At 41.9% G+C, this 15,784-nt stretch overlaps 1 long non-coding RNA gene across 1 annotated transcript; it reads right to left on the bottom strand.

Annotated features, from left to right (window-relative positions):
• Positions 1 to 816: 816 nt before the first annotated feature.
• Positions 817 to 9,854, bottom strand: LOC138747928 (uncharacterized). Its single transcript, XR_011347728.1, has 3 exons — positions 9,505 to 9,854; positions 8,448 to 8,667; positions 817 to 2,483 (listed from the first exon to the last, which is right to left on the bottom strand). It is a non-coding gene; the product is annotated as an uncharacterized lncRNA (long non-coding RNA).
• Positions 9,855 to 15,784: the final 5,930 nt, after the last annotated feature.

Genomic DNA, 15,784 nt, shown 5'->3' with positions numbered 1-15,784 from the left:
GGGCCCAATACAGATCCTTGAGGCACACCACTGGTCACCGGCCTCCAACCTGACAGACAATTATCCACTACCACTCTCTGGCCTCTCCCTTTCAGCCAATGTTCAATCCATTTGACTATCTTAAAATTTATACCTAAAGGCTGCACCTTCCTAACTAACCTTCCATGTGGTACCTTATCGAAGGCCTTACTGAAGTCCATATAGACAACATCCACTGAGCTACCCTCATCCATATTCCTAGTCACCTCTTCAAAAAATTCAATCAGATTGGTCAAACATGACCTTCCTCCCACAAATCCATGTTGAGTGCTCCTGATCAGACCCTGTCTATCCAGATGTTTATAAGTACTATCTCTAAGAATTTTCTCCATTAATTTACCTACCACAGACGTCAAACTTACAGGCAGATAGTTGCCAGGCTTCCTCCTTGAACCCTTTTTAAATAACGGAACCACATGCGCAATGCGCCAATTCTCCGGCACTATCCCCATATCTAATGACATTTGGAAAATTACCGCCAGAGCCTCTGCTATTTCCTCCCTCACTTCTCTCAATGTCCTGTGGAAGATCCCGTCTGGTCCCGGAGACTTATCCACCTTTATATTCTTCAAAAGCCTTAAAACTACACCTTTTGTAATCTCTATATTCTTTGGCCTGGTTCTTAACCTGTCGGACCCACACGAACCTGACAACAATGTAGGAGGGGAAGCAAAGTATTTTATCAATAAATGAAGAGTCAAATCACTAGAAAAAAGACAGATACATCCGATCAGAAGGTGTCAAGAATTTAATGTATGTTTAGAAAGCAACCGTAGGGATCTCAAGAAAAGCACCAGTGTGTCAAGATATGAACAAAGGCAATAGAATATTAAATTTGTGTTATGACAGAGATATAAGATATTTTGAAGACTGTTACACAGAAGAAATTCTTCAGACAATTAAACACAAATACGGAGTGACCAGTGGGACCTTCTGTTATCTCCCGCTTAGATCGTTCTTCAGAGAAAGATGGGGACCAACATTGACTCCTCCTAAAATTAGTGAAATGGAACAAAGAGTCTGGATGGGGAATACACCCAAATTTATGTTATGCTCTCCAGAGAGAAAATTCAAAGCCAGGATTGCAGAGGTCAGGAGAAAGATGGGAGTCGGACTTGGATGGGATGATTTCAGAAAGCAGCTGGTCAGATTGGTGTAAGGACAGCACAACATCAATTAGAAATGCAGGACATGAACAGGTTCAGTCAAATATTTTACATCAATTCTATCTTACAGCAGAGAAATGAGCTAAATATCAGAAATGTGTTTCAAATATGGGAAGGAGATTTTATTGACATCAAATATAATATGGGGAAAAGGATTTATATCAATCAAAACAAAGGGGGAAAGAAGATTGAAATATACAAATTCAGGAAGAAATAGGGTCAAGATTGTGTCAAGAGTGTTACAAATACGATTAATGCCAGATACAAAAATAGGATTCTCCACATCAATTCTGCTATACTCCATATAAATTAAATGCACTTATCTACAATTATTCCGAGAAATGTTTTCAATGTAATGAGGTGATCAGGACTTTTTTTTTTCATTCGGTTTGGACCTGTGTAAAAGTGGAAGGATTTTGGAAGGATTTCGGTATATTATTAGGACAAATTAAGAAGATAAAAATACGAAAGGACGTGAGAATATTTGTGATTTGTGATTGAGAAGCAGATAAAAAAACTGAAGTAGGATAAACATCAAACAAACTTTCTGAGTCCAGCCATAGCAGCAGTAAACAAATGTGCAGTACTAACGTGGAGAGCAGAGAGTTTTGTAACGAGGGATGGGACATTGAAATGCAAAACGGTGTCACGTTAGAAAAAAAAGACTTCTCGTTGAAGGAATCAGCTCGGGAATGGTACATGGATATGGAGAATAAAAGTCCATCCACATCCTCCACATCACCCACTCCTCTTAGTTCATGGTTAATAATTATTATCTGGAAAATCAAATAACTCTGGGAATAATAGCAACTGTATAGATTGAGGTGGGTTACTCTTTCTTTTCTTTGGGGAGGAGGAGGGAGGGGGTGGGGAGAAAATAGATTAAAGGTTTGGGATCATTTTGTATTCTATTGTTATAAGATATTCTCTTTATTGAGTTAATGCTTGTATTGATGTAAATGATAAACAAAAAAAGATGTGGGACTGAAACAGGAATTTTTTGGTTTTGTGTGAATGTGAGGCCATTTTGGCAAGACATCACTGAAAAATTAACCAGGATAACAGGAGTGGCTTTCACAGGTGGCCCAGACTGCTATCTACTAGGTAATGTGATGGACGTCAGCAACAAATTGAACAAATATAAAATCTCATTGATAAAAATAGCATTGGCTGGAGCAAAGAAAAGTGGCGCGATCACTTGGACGTCGGACTCCCCTCGACTTATCGCAGAACGGACGGCAGAAATGGACAGCTGGAAACCCATGGCAAAAGTCACATCTAACAAAAAGAACAAATATGACACGTTTGTAAAGATCTTGCAGCCAGACCTGGACCACATTGGGGCCCAAATACAGTCATAAAAAAGAAAAAGGACTATAAATGCAACTATTATATTTATTTAAGCATGGTTTCCCCAATTGGATACTATATATTTAAAAGATTTATCAACTCTGATGGTGAGCGGATTCATTTGTTTGGAAGGGGGGAGGGAGGGAGGGACCATTTTGCTTTTGTTGATTGTTTGTAAGAAACAGTTTCATATATTATAATATTGAAAAATTTATTAAGGATATTTTTGAAAAAAGTTGTAAATAAATATGTTCATTCACCAGGGCTGAACCTGGCCCCTGGTGATCAAGGAGGTCCTACGCGCCCCATAGCTGCCTGGGGATAGGGATGTAGGCCTGGTCAGCGTTGTCATATGTTGGAGGTTGGCGTGGAGTGGTGGGTGTTCCTGCTGGTGCCAGGTCCCTGGTTGAGACGGTTTTCTCCCTGCCACTGCCGAACCTAACGTAGGCGTAGTTATGGTTCGCATATAGGAGAAAGAACTGCTTGACCAGGGCTTCGGCCTTGTGTGTCCATACGTGCTTACACAGGAGTACCGGTCCCGGGAACGTGAGCCATGCTGGTTGGGACATTCCAGACGCAGACTTCCTGGGGATTGAGAACAGACGTTCATGAGGGGTCTCGTTGGTAACTACCAAATGGCATGGAGCACTTCGGTGCTGGGCGTCCTGCCTGTACTCAACGGCTCACCCTTTTGACTTGAGATCCAGGAGGACTGCCTTCCAGAACACCCCATTTTTGTGTTCCACGCCCATTGCCTCTCGGGTTATAACTCGTCATGCAACTGGTCGCGATTCCCCTCGCTGTCAGGTACTGGCACAGCTCATCACTCATGAAACTAGACTTCCGGTCACTGTGGATGAAAACGGTGTAGTGAAGAAGTAGACGTTTCGGTTCATGGAAGGCAGGGGCTCTTTGAAGTCTATGCCAAGACACTCGAAGGGCCGAGTGGTCTTTACAACATGGGCCTGTGGAGCATGGAATAAAAGGGGTTTGCACTCTGCACAGACCCGGCAGGCTTCCTAGTGAGTATATGTCCCAGTGAGGATCAAAGGAAAGACTGGAAGTGATAGGGAGCCTTGGTTTTTGAGGAATATTAGAAATTTGGTTAGGAGAAAGAGGGAGGTGTATAAGAGGTATAAAGATCAGGGAGCTGAGAAATTGAAAGAGGACTATAAGGAGTGTAGAAAAAATCTTAAGAAAGAAATTAAAAAGGCCAAAAAGGGGCACAATGAGGCTTTGTCAGGCAGAATAAGTATAAATCCAAAGGGTTTCTAAAGGTACATGAAAAGTAAAAGATTAGTCAGGGATAAAATTGGACCCTTTGTAGATAGGGAGGGTAGGCTATGTGAGAAGTCAGAGGAGATGGGGGGAATTTTAAAGGATTTATTTTCCTTGGTATTCACTAGGGAAAAAATATTGCACCAGTTGAAGTAAAGAAAAATAGTGGGGTGGTCATGAATCATATAAGGATAACCGAGGAGGTAGTGATGGCAGTGTCAATAAAGATAAAGTTGGATAAATCTCCGGGTCCAGACAATGTATTCGTAAGGACACTCAGGGAGACTAGTGTAGAGATAGTGGGGCCATTAACAGAGATATTTCGGATATCACTGGTCATGGGGGTTGTGCCAGAGGATTGTGGGTGGCTCATGTTGTTCCGCTGCATAAGAAAGGGTCCAAATGTAAGTCTGGAAATTATAGACCTGTGAGTCTGATGTCTGTGGTGGGTAAGTTGATGGAAAGTATTCTGAGGGATGGCATTTACAAATATTTGGAAGAACAGGGATTGATAGGTCGTAGTCAGAGTAAGAGATCAGTAACACTGATCATTGTGAGAGATCAGTATCACTGATCTAAAAGAAAAGTGAGGATTGTGAGAGATGAGTAAAACTGATATAAAGTATGAAGATGAGGAAACTAATATAGATATATGGGTAAATGAATAAAGCCAGTATGAACAGGATAAAAAATGGATATTAGAATGTAGGAAGCAGAATCAGTCTGAGTAAGATAAGAATCTTCTAGTCTTTAGACAGAATCAGCAAGTTCACCGTATGAATGAGATAAGGATAGACAATAGATAGAATGTAGGAAGTAGAGTTAGTCTGAATAAGATAAGGGTCTCCTATCCCTAGACAGAACCAAGTTCTGCATATGAAATTAGTAAGCCCTAGACAGTATTAGCAAGTTCTGCATATGAAGAGGCTGTAGCCCTGAGAGTTGGGAAGGTGTAAATTAAAACAAAGACAGGTTTGTGAATAAGGACAATGAGGTTAATGACATGATGTGACACCGACAGGATACCCCCCTGGTGCTCCAAGTTCACAGAAACAGCACGTAGGCAGGCAGGATTGCCAAATGCCAAACCTATCCAGGAGGCAGAAGAATGTAAGGGGGAGGGTATTCCTATACTGAAATAAACTGTATAAAAGTTGGGTGAGCCCCAGTGTATGTGGGTATTCCCAGGGTAAGGAGAAGCACCCAACTTTGCATCGTTGTATAATAAATGTTCTTTGTTCTCAATTTTTGTCTCGAGCCATTTCTGTGAAGGTACTTCTGTTTCTAACATCAGCATGGTTTTGTCAGGGGTAGATCATGCTTTACAAACCTTATAGAGTTTTTCGAGGGGGGTATAATGAAAGAATTAAACTGTGTTCTTACTTCTGCAGCTGCAAGGCTGAGAACTTGTTTGGAATCAGCAGACATAATCTAAATTCCACCATGAGCCCAGGATGGATATTTAGTAGACACCCACCATGGGACCCTGGGATGCAGTTGAATAGAAAGACATTATCTAATTTACACTTATGAGGCCCAGAGTAGTTTACATTTGTTGGTCACAGACTGTCAGGAGACCCTGAAGATAATTAAACCATTTGTTCAAAGAAATAGGATTTGAGGTAAACAACTTTTGGGGTTATATGAGCCATGGTCCCACTGCTGAAGTGAGAGATTCTCCAAGAGGTGACAACATCTCTCAGCAAGAGGAAGATAATAAACCATTTGTTCAAAGAGATAGGATTTGAGGTAAACAACTTTTAGGGTGATATGAGCCATGGTCCCACTGCTGAAGTGAGAGACTCTCCAAGAGGTGGCAACATCTCACAGCAAGAGGAAGATAATAAGCCATTTGTTCAAAAAGATAAGATCTAAAGTAAACAACTTATAGGTAATATAAGCCCTGGTCCCACTGCTGAAGAGAGAGACTCTGGAAGAGGTGGCTACATCTCTCAGCAAGAAGAAGAACTTCAAGAGTCCAGCTAACGTCCCGGTCGAGGGAGGTAGAGAAGCTGCTACCGGTGCCCCGACAACCTACTACAAGTGTTCAGTCGTTGCCTCGCTTCGGCAGTTGGGACCAGTCCAGGCGTTGATAAGTATAATTGGGAAGGGTTTGCATATTGTAGTGTGAATTCAGCTTTGGATTGAGTAATAAAGACTTGGATAAATTGAATTGCTCTCGGTGTGTGTGTGTCTATTATTTTTCGGTAGCTGAAACACTGTGACCAAGCTAAAACGAACAAAATGAGAGGTATAAGTTTACCCAAGACAGGGGGTTACAAAAAAGATTGATGAAGGGAAGGCTGTTGATGTTGTCTATTTAATCTTCAGCTGAGCTTTTGACAAAGTTCCCGACAGGAAGTTAGGTAAAAAGGTAGAGGCATTAAGGTATAAATAAGGAAGTAGTGAAATGGATTCAGCAATGGTTGGATGGGAGGTGTAGAGTGTAGTGGTACAACATTGTTTGTCAAATTGGAGGCCGGTGACGAATGGAGTTCCTGTGGGATTCTTTCTGGGTCCACTATTGTTTGTTATATATATTAACGATCTGGAAGAAGGGGTGGTGAATTGGATAAGTAAGTTTGCAGATGATACAAAGATTGGTGGTATTGTGGATAGTGAGGAAGATTTCCGTAGCGTAAAAATAGATATAGGAAGGTAGAGGAGTGGGCTGAGAAATGGCTGATGGGATTTAATACGGATAAGTGTGAAGTGATGCATTTTGGAAAGGCAAATCTAAACAGGTCATATACATTGAATGGTAGACAATTGAGGAGTGCAGAGCAACAAAGGGATTTAGGAGTTATGGTAAATAGTACCCTCAAAGTTGATACTCAGGTAGATAGAGTGGTGAAGAAGGCATTTGGAATGTTGGCCTTCATAAATCGGACTATTGAATTCAAGAGTTGGGATGTTATGATGAAATTGTACAAAGCATTGGTGAGGCCAAATTTGGAACTATAAACAAAATAGAGAGAATGCAGAGAAGGTTCATGAGAATGTTGACAGGATGTCACGGTTTGAGTTACAGAGAAAGGTTGAGCAGCCTGAGGCTTTTTTTCTCTGGAGCGTAGAAGATTGAGGGGGGGATTTGATGGAGGTGTTCAAGATTTTAAAAGGGACAGAGAGAGTCAACGTGGATAGGCTTTTTCAATTAAGAGTGTGGGATATTCAAACCAGAGGCCATGATAGAGGAATTAAGGGATATGGGGAGAAGGCAGGTAGGTGGAGTTAGGTCATAAATTAGATCAGCCATGATCGTATTGGATGGTGGAGCAGGCTCGATGGGCCATTTTTGGCCTACTCCTGTTCCTACTTCATATGTTCCCATGTTCCTAGGCCATGGTTTGAGATTGAAAGGGGAAAATTATAAGGTGAACATGAGGGGAAATTTCTTCACGCATAGGGTGGTTGGGATGTGGAATAAGCTTCCGGCGGAGGTGGTTGAAGCAGGAACATTATTTACATTTAAGAAAAACTGGATAATTATATGGAGGGGAGAGGATTGGAGGGGTATGGACCAGGTGCTGGTCAGTGGGACTAGGATGGTGGGGATTTATTCCGGCATGGACTGGTGGGGCCAAACTGGCCTCACAGTTGTCCCTGGACAGCATATCTGGGGGCTCATTGAGCCTCCCTGGATGGTAAAGAATGTCATAATTATATTTAGACAATTCTATCCCCCAGGCGCAAGATTTTTTGGTTTTTTTATCTTCTGTTATTCTGGTTGTCGAACGTAAAAGCCATGGATCATTGGTCCTGACGAGGTTTCCATGCCAGATAATGTCTCCAGTGCCTTACCACTTCCACAGTGGCTTGAGCCTCCTTTTCCACTGCTGAGTCTCTCACCTCTGACCACTGTAGGGTCCATGAGAAAAAGGCTATCGGTCGCCCCTCCTGGTTCAGTGTAAGAGCTAGCGCTACATCTGATATATCGGTCTCCTCTTGGAATGGGATCGTCTCATCTATGGACGGCAGGGTTGCTTTTGCAATCAGGTCCTTAATATCTGTGAAGGCTTTGATAGATGCTGGGCAGGTGGGGAACCGGAGGCTTTTATCAGTGGGCAAGCCCTCTCCTCATAGTTGGGGACCCACTGTGCATAATATGCAAAGAGCCCCAATCATCTCTTTAAGGTTAACTGTGAGTGTGGGACTGGGAGGTCAGGGAGCAGGTGCATGCGGACAGGGTCCGGGCTGACTTTCCCTGTTCTGTACCACATATCCCAGGATGGCCAGTTACCTAGTGCTAGAGACATATTTGTCCCTATTATACATTAGATTGCATTCCTCTGCTGCCTGAAAAAAAAATAAGGTTAATGTTGTGGTCAGCTTGTCAGTGGCCACCTACCAACTGATCCCTTCGCCATGCGGACACTCGGTCCTGGGACGCGTGTGCACCCTCTGGGAAATTGGGGTTTGCTAGGGGTGTCTCAGAGATAGCAACCCATCCAGGAGATCCTGGCAGTAGATCGTGCTCAGGAGGGCAACTTGTCGTATGCCTTCTGCCTGTACTTGTCACGATCCTTAATTATAAGTCAGAAACCCATGTGGTTGCATGACCAATCCCAGATCCGTTGAATTAACTAACAGGTGGGCCTCTTGGCCACTCTTTACCTGCTCCAGCATACTTCTGTCCCCCTCATAGTCCACGGTCGCTGGGTGAGTCCTTCTCTCCATGACAATTTCGGTCCCACAGCTCTTCATCTGGTCCGTACTTGGTTTCACGGTGTGGGAAGCATCTCCATTTCCAGGTCCTTAGATAAGTTTTCGGTGGAGTTGAGAGGTGGACGAGGGCAGAAGAAGCTTTCATCCCAGTTAGTCTATTAAATTGTGACTAAGATCAACCACACAAGACAGAGTGCAAGTTAAATGCTAGTTTTAATTGACAAATATATAAAGCAAGTTCTTGACTCTGTTCAAGCCTAGGTCAGAATGGAGGAGCCTAGGACTGGTCGGCTTTATATATGAGGTAGTCAGGTGGTGGTCCTGGTGACCTAGAGCTGTAATAGCATTTCACCACAGTATATTCTCCACTTATACAAATGCAAATCATTTATTTTATAAAGAAGGCAAGCCAGGTCAGGTGCCTATTCTTTGGAGGTGAAAAGAATGGTGTCCTTAGAACATAGAACACTACAGCAAAGTAGAGACCCTTATGCTCTCAATGTTGTGCAGACGCATATATTCCTTCCAAAATAAAATACTAAACTCTTCCTACCTTGTGACCCTCTATTTTTCGCTAATCTAGGTGCCTGTCTAAGGGTCTCTTAAATTCCCATAGAGGGGAGGCAGCGCCCACTTTTGGGAATCACTATGCATTGTTAACTTTTGGTTTACGGTAGCTTAACCCTTTCTTCAGCAAGGTGAAGGATGTCAATGTGTCATAAGTTGGACGGCGCTTTGTCACAGAATTTACTATCTTCCATTCATCTTCACGTCCAACACAAAACTGTACTCTCTGAATGTGATCTTCCCAGCAGGAAGCCAGCACAATTCTCTGGTGTTCCATAAATGGAAGACAGGTATTTCAGCCACTGAATGGAGCTGTCCTGGTCAGCCTGCCCGAAGGACAGTGCCCACAGAACATCTGTGTAGGGATCCACTATTGTCCTGGGAGTTGGGGCTTAATGGGTTAGAGAAGAAGACATTGTCGAGGCTGATCATGGCATACCAGAGTTTGTCGTCCCTGCCCGTGATATCTTCCACCAATTTAACCACATCGGAAACGACTGCAGCAAGAGTGAGTTGGGGGGAGGGAGTGAATTTGTCCAATTTACAGTATCATTCACCACGTGCCATTTTTCTTACAGACAGGCCGGATTGGGCTGTTTTCGGGGGGCACGGTGGGTCTTATCACACCACCTCATAGAGGAAGGTATCAATCACTTCCCCGATCTGCTCATAGCCCCCGGCACCCAATCCAGGTGGGTGCAGACTACCTGGAAGGGAGGGGCAATGACAAGAGGAGTCTACATGGCTGCCCCGACCACAATGGTTGGTGGGAGACCCTCAAATATAAACTGCCCCTTGAGTACATTCATTCCAAAATGTGGGGGGGGGGGTGTTTGGGGGGGTCTCATTGTGACATCAGAGCGATTGCCATGGTTTAACTTGTCTTTCTGTATTATTGTGTAACAATGAACCCATTGATGACATCACGCAGCCAGCAAACCCAGTTGCTGAGACTGCAGTCGTGTTCATTGTGAGGGTTGAACGTGGTGCGAGTGTGTGGCACAGTCTTTGCCAAATACCAGGGCTTTTTGGCCAAGTGAGGCTCACGGTGGTGACGTATTTGAATTACTACATCATACGTCACTGAAAACACATCGCGTGTGACTTGCCGGAGAATGGGCAATGCCATGGGCAATGCCTTGGGGATGAGGAGCAGTTGTTCACTCCTCGGAAAAGAATGACATGCAACTGCTGCAAGAAGATCAGAGGCAGATGGTTACATTCCTGAGTTGCTGCGGAGGAATCACCAGACTTCAATGTCGACTGCAGGGAAGAAAACACACAGCAGGTTCTCTCGGTCACGTGTGAAACCTTTTATGAAGCAATGTAGAAACGAACATAAGTTGTACTTTGTGCACAAGGTTCATTACTCACATAAACATCAGACACTCATCATACAAGGAGAGTTTTGTGTTTCGCAGCTAATTATCTCCAATTCAGTGTTGGTAAATCATTTATGCTTTGTCCAAAGCATCTACAGATTGGGTGCTTCTTTTATTCTGAAACTTAAACAAGGACATCAACAAGTGAATCCTACTTGGAATTTATACATTCCTATTTTATAAATGGGTCCAGATAGTCTTATTTTTGTAAATTAAAATGAAAAACATTCTCTTTTAAGGATCCCCAAGGTTTAAAGTGTAAATGATAAAACTGGAATTACTGGATATTTCAATAAAAACAGAAAAGGCTGTAAACTCCCAGCAAGTCAGTATGTGACCAACCTGCTGACTATTTCTAACATTTGCTGTTGTTACATTTGAAGTATAATCATTTTAAATATTTCTTCTGGGAATAATTGGCTGTCAAAGGCAGGAATTAAATTCTCTTTATTGTTTTGGGGTAGGGAGAGTTTAGTGCTTTTTTTAGGAAGGAACAACATCGAGGGTTGAAGGGCCTGTACTGTGCTGCAGTGTTCTATGTTCTCTGTTTCTGTCGTGGTGATTTAAGAGTAAATATTAACCAAGGACCCCCAGAAGAATGTGCCCTTTACTTTGGTTTCTGCCCTGGAATGAGATGAGATGAAAGATTGAGATGAAAGGTTTTGTGGCTGAATCCAAATCAAGAGTGTTCTTCGTAAAGATGCACCAAGAATCTGTGGTTTGCTTTTCATCAAATTCAAGTCAGAAGCCTCAGCCTTGAGTGTATTGTCTATAGGTGTGAAATCTGAATGTCTCTGGGGATTGACCCTGTGCCATGTGTTCAGTTGCAATGGCTTCAGCAACCGTCGAACCAATGTTCATTGGGCCAATCCTGAAAGGTGTTTTGCCTTGCTTTTTCCAGATACTTTTGTTCTGTTAACTGCCGTGGTTCACATGATAATACTTTGAAGTGGATTTGTAAATAGTCATTAAGTTTTAACTGTGATTTTTACCTGCAAACCACATGCTTGTTCTTTGTAAAATGTTTTTATTGAGTTTAACATATAAGCATACATACAGAAATCTGAAAACCACGTAACAATTCATTCATTTACGAGTAAGGACGCGAAGAAAACAAAGTAAATGAAACTACATTGAGGATTACTTGTTCACCTCCAAAACAATTACACTACAACTCCAATCATCCAAAATCAGATTTTCTGAAATCCTCATATCCAAAACAAATCAGGAATCCTCATTTATCTGAAGTATTTTTCGGAGCCAAACTAACCTCTCAGGTTGAAAAAAAATTAATTGAACGTGAAATTAGAACATCGATTGTTTTCGTTTCAGGTAACTCCCTCCCCTCTCTTTTTCTATTCCTTCTTTACCTTCCCCTATTTACTTTTCTCTCCAACTCTCCCATCAAACTGCACACCACTCACTACCAGCAAGTGGTTGGAAGAATCCCTTGTCCTGCCGTCATCCAGGAGAGCGGCCTCTCGGCAGCAGTCAGTTGTTCACAGCCATTTCAGATAATCGGAGTTTTATTGTAATAAGAAATAATCTCTATGGTAAACCCATTTATTGAAATAAATTGTACAAAACAAAAGAATAAAAAGAAAAAGAAAACAACTCAAAAAATTAAATCTTAAAAGTACATCTAATCTAATCCCTCTCTCTAATCAAGGTTACCTTGTAGACAGAGTAGAATGGGGATTTTTGTTGAAGGTATTGGAAAAATTTAAATTTGGGCCACTCTTTATTGGTTGGGTGAAGGCCTTATATAAAAATCCATTGGCTAGAGTGGTGACAAATGGACAAATATCTTCTTCCTTTATATTATCTAGATCAGGGGTGTCAAACTCAAATTCACGGAGGGCCAAAATTAAAAAATTGGACTAAGTCGAGGGCCGAACTAAATATTTATTGAAAATTTTCAACAACATCTGCATGTTTTCTCTTCTTTCAACATATGTAATGTTAAACTTTAGGATATAACTTTAGGAGGATAATGTTACAGGTCAGGAGTAGGTAGCTCAAGTTCACCCTCTGCTTGACATGAGGGAAACATATTTGGTTCCTGTGGAGATGTAGTCAGCATTCACAGGCTGTGTCCATTTTGGCCTGCATCAGGACTCAGCATTTCCTGCTCATTCCTCAGGCTCTAGGCCTCTATTCACCCTTGACCCACCATCCCTCAACCTGACCAGTCCTTTACCCAACCTCTACTCACCCCTCACTCCACTCGCTCTGCCTCTACGCACCCCATCCTATACATGCCCCTCTACTGCATCTCCCCTCAACCTGTTCCTCCCTCTACCCGTCTCTCACCCTCTAATCACCCCTCCCATACTCACCCTGCCCCTCCCCTTTTACCTCTACCCTATCCACCCCTCCTTCTACTCATCCCTCCCTCTAACTGCCCCTCGCACCACCATAACTTCCCCTGCCCATTACTCCTCACCTACACCCTCTGCCCACCCCTGCTTACCCACCCACTTAGGCCCAGCGCGCTGCCGATCAGCCTTTGCGGACAGCCATCATCTCTCTCTTCACGTGCAGGGCCAAACCAGCCATCCCTGGGGTCCGCGCGGGTGCAAGCGCTGAAGGCTGTGGCGACAGGGAGAAGTGCGCTCACGCTGTGGAAGGGCCGTCCGGTGCCAGTCGCACGGGGCTCGCACTGCCCGGGGGCCGTGCACAGCCTGCCATGCCCATCACACCGACAGGAAATCACAGGCGCTCGCCAATCCGCCGCACCGCTCGACAGGTGGGAGAAGTGACTGGTTGTGCGGGGAGTCTTCCAACTGGCTTGCCGGCTGATGACATCGACAGACTTCTCGTGTTACAATTTCTCGTGTTACAATGGGGAAGGATGTGCAATGAAGGGGGAGAATGGTGGGGGTGACATTACCAAAAAACAGCATCGGCTCTCGCTGCAGGGCGGGCCACCTCTAATACATTTTTGAAATGATCTTGCGGGCCAAATATAATTCTATATTTGGCCCGCGGGCCAGAGTTTGACATGTGTGATCTAGATCAACTAGACAGGGGTGTCTTTTGTCACCGGCTTTATTTGTTTTGGTTATTGAACCGTTAGCGCGAATGATTAGACAAGATGGTGATATTAAAGATATTAAGGCAAATGAGGAAGAGTATAAAATGAATTTATTTGCCGATGATGTTTTGATATATTTAACAAATCCTATGCAGTCGTTAGGAAGGGTACATGCAATGTTGGAACAGTATGGTGCATTATCAGGATATAAGGTTAATTGGGATAAGAGTGAAATGATGCCTTTGACAAGAATGGATTATGCAAACTGCATAGATATTGTTAAATTTAAGTGGTTGGATAAAATTAAGTATTTTGGGATAAATGTAGATGATAATTATAATCATTTATATGAGTTGAATTATAGACCATTATTGCATAAAATTAAATTAGATTTAAATAGGTGGAAAGATTTACCGATAACTTTAAAAGGGCGCTGTGGCGGCGCAGTCTCTCATGGTGTGTAACACCTCATGGTGGAGCAGCCATGGGAAGATGGCGCTGTCAAGGTTTTCTCCCTGCCTCAAGTTGCGTGCCCAGCGCACGCCTGGGGCAGCGATTCTGATGTCACAATGCACGAGGTGACTGAGCTCATGCTGCCTTTAAGAGGGTGCGCGCTGAATTTGAATAAAAACGTCATTAATGGCTTTCAATGCAGTGGCTGAGTCTTCCTTGGTTGTGTCCAGCATGACAGTGTTTTAAAATGAATGTTTTCCCCCGTATTCAGTATTTTTGTCAATCGATTCCATGTAGGATTCCTAACAAGTTTTATAAGGATTTCCATGTGCTGGGAAGATCTTTATTATGGAAAGGTAAATTGGCAAGAGTGTCTATACAAAAATTGTCTTGGAGTTTTATAATTACCACATTTTCAGAATTATTATGAAGCGGCACGATTAAAGTTTATTAATAGAATGGTTGGATCATAACAATCTTTATGTTGGGCTAAAATCCAAATGGCTCAGCTTCATGAACAAAGAATGAAACAGTTTATTTTTAAATGGAATGCTCAACTTTTCCAAAATTATCCTTTACTGGTGTTAAAACATTTGATCGAATTATGGTATCGGACCACAATTTTATTAGTGCTGAGTGTAAAATTTTGGCGAAAACCCCTTTGTATTATAATAAGCTTTTTTTTCTTTATAAATAAATCATGTATTCCTGAAAATTTGGGAAAAGAAAGGTATTATATTGGTCGAAGATTGTTATGAAGCTGGCAATTTTGTTTCATTTCAATGATTGAATGAAAAATATGGAATTCCTTCAAATACATTGTTTACTTTTGATCAGGTCCATGCTTTGTTACTGGATAATTTTGGACACAGTTTGAGATCACCTAGAAGGACGAGATTCGAATGTTTAATTATTGAAGGAGGGAAAAAGGGATTGATTACAGAAATGTATGCTTTATTACAAAATAAGATGTCTAAGTCGGATATTTATAAAGCGAGAAGTAAGAGGAAGGAGGATTTGTCGGTTTCAATTTCTCAGGATGATTGGATGACATTATGTGAGGACAGTGTGACTAAGTCAGTAAACGTAAAATATAGATTCGTTCATTATAATTTTATTCATCAACTTTACTTAACTCCTGAGAAGTTGAAGAGGTATGTATTTATCTCTTTGGATATGTGTTTTCAATGTGGGGAAGAGATAGGGTCTTTTTGCATTCAGTATGGTTATGTGATAAGGTGAAACCCTTTCGGAATGGAATTATGGAACTTTTGCAGGGGTTGTTTAAATTTAAGCTTTCATTAGAGCCGTTAGTATTTTTATTGGGACATATTAAGTAAAATGGAGTTTAGAAATGAAATTGGATAAATTTCAAATTGCATTTATTCGGTTGGCATTGGCAGTAGCGAGAAAATGTAAAGCTATAACCTGGAAAGATGAAATTGAATTAAGTATTCAGAGATGGCACATGGAATTGCAATTATGTACTCAATTGGAAAAGATAACTTACAATTTTCACCATCAGTCTACCTTTTTTGTTAATGTGTGGGGACCCTCTGTGAAAAGTATGGGTCTAAATATGTCATGGTTGGTTGGTGACATCAAACCCGACTATGATGGTTTGTTTTTTTAGTTTGAAGTTGTAGGGGATGGGAGGGAGCTAAGAGGGGGGGTGGGAGGGGGGTATATATGGGGAAATTTTTTCTTTCTTTCTTTTTCAATCTTTTTATTATTATTATAATTTATAAACACATACAGTTCAAAGAGATATAAAAAATACATAGTAAGTAATGAATTAATACAGAGATATTAAACAATAATATTACAGAATAAAAATATATCATAAA

Source organism: Narcine bancroftii, chromosome 13 (assembly GCF_036971445.1).
Source record: "Narcine bancroftii isolate sNarBan1 chromosome 13, sNarBan1.hap1, whole genome shotgun sequence".
NCBI lineage: Eukaryota > Metazoa > Chordata > Chondrichthyes > Torpediniformes > Narcinidae > Narcine > Narcine bancroftii.
The sequence above is the reverse complement of the archived record's forward strand: the minus strand, read 5'-3'. Positions and strand labels throughout refer to the sequence as shown.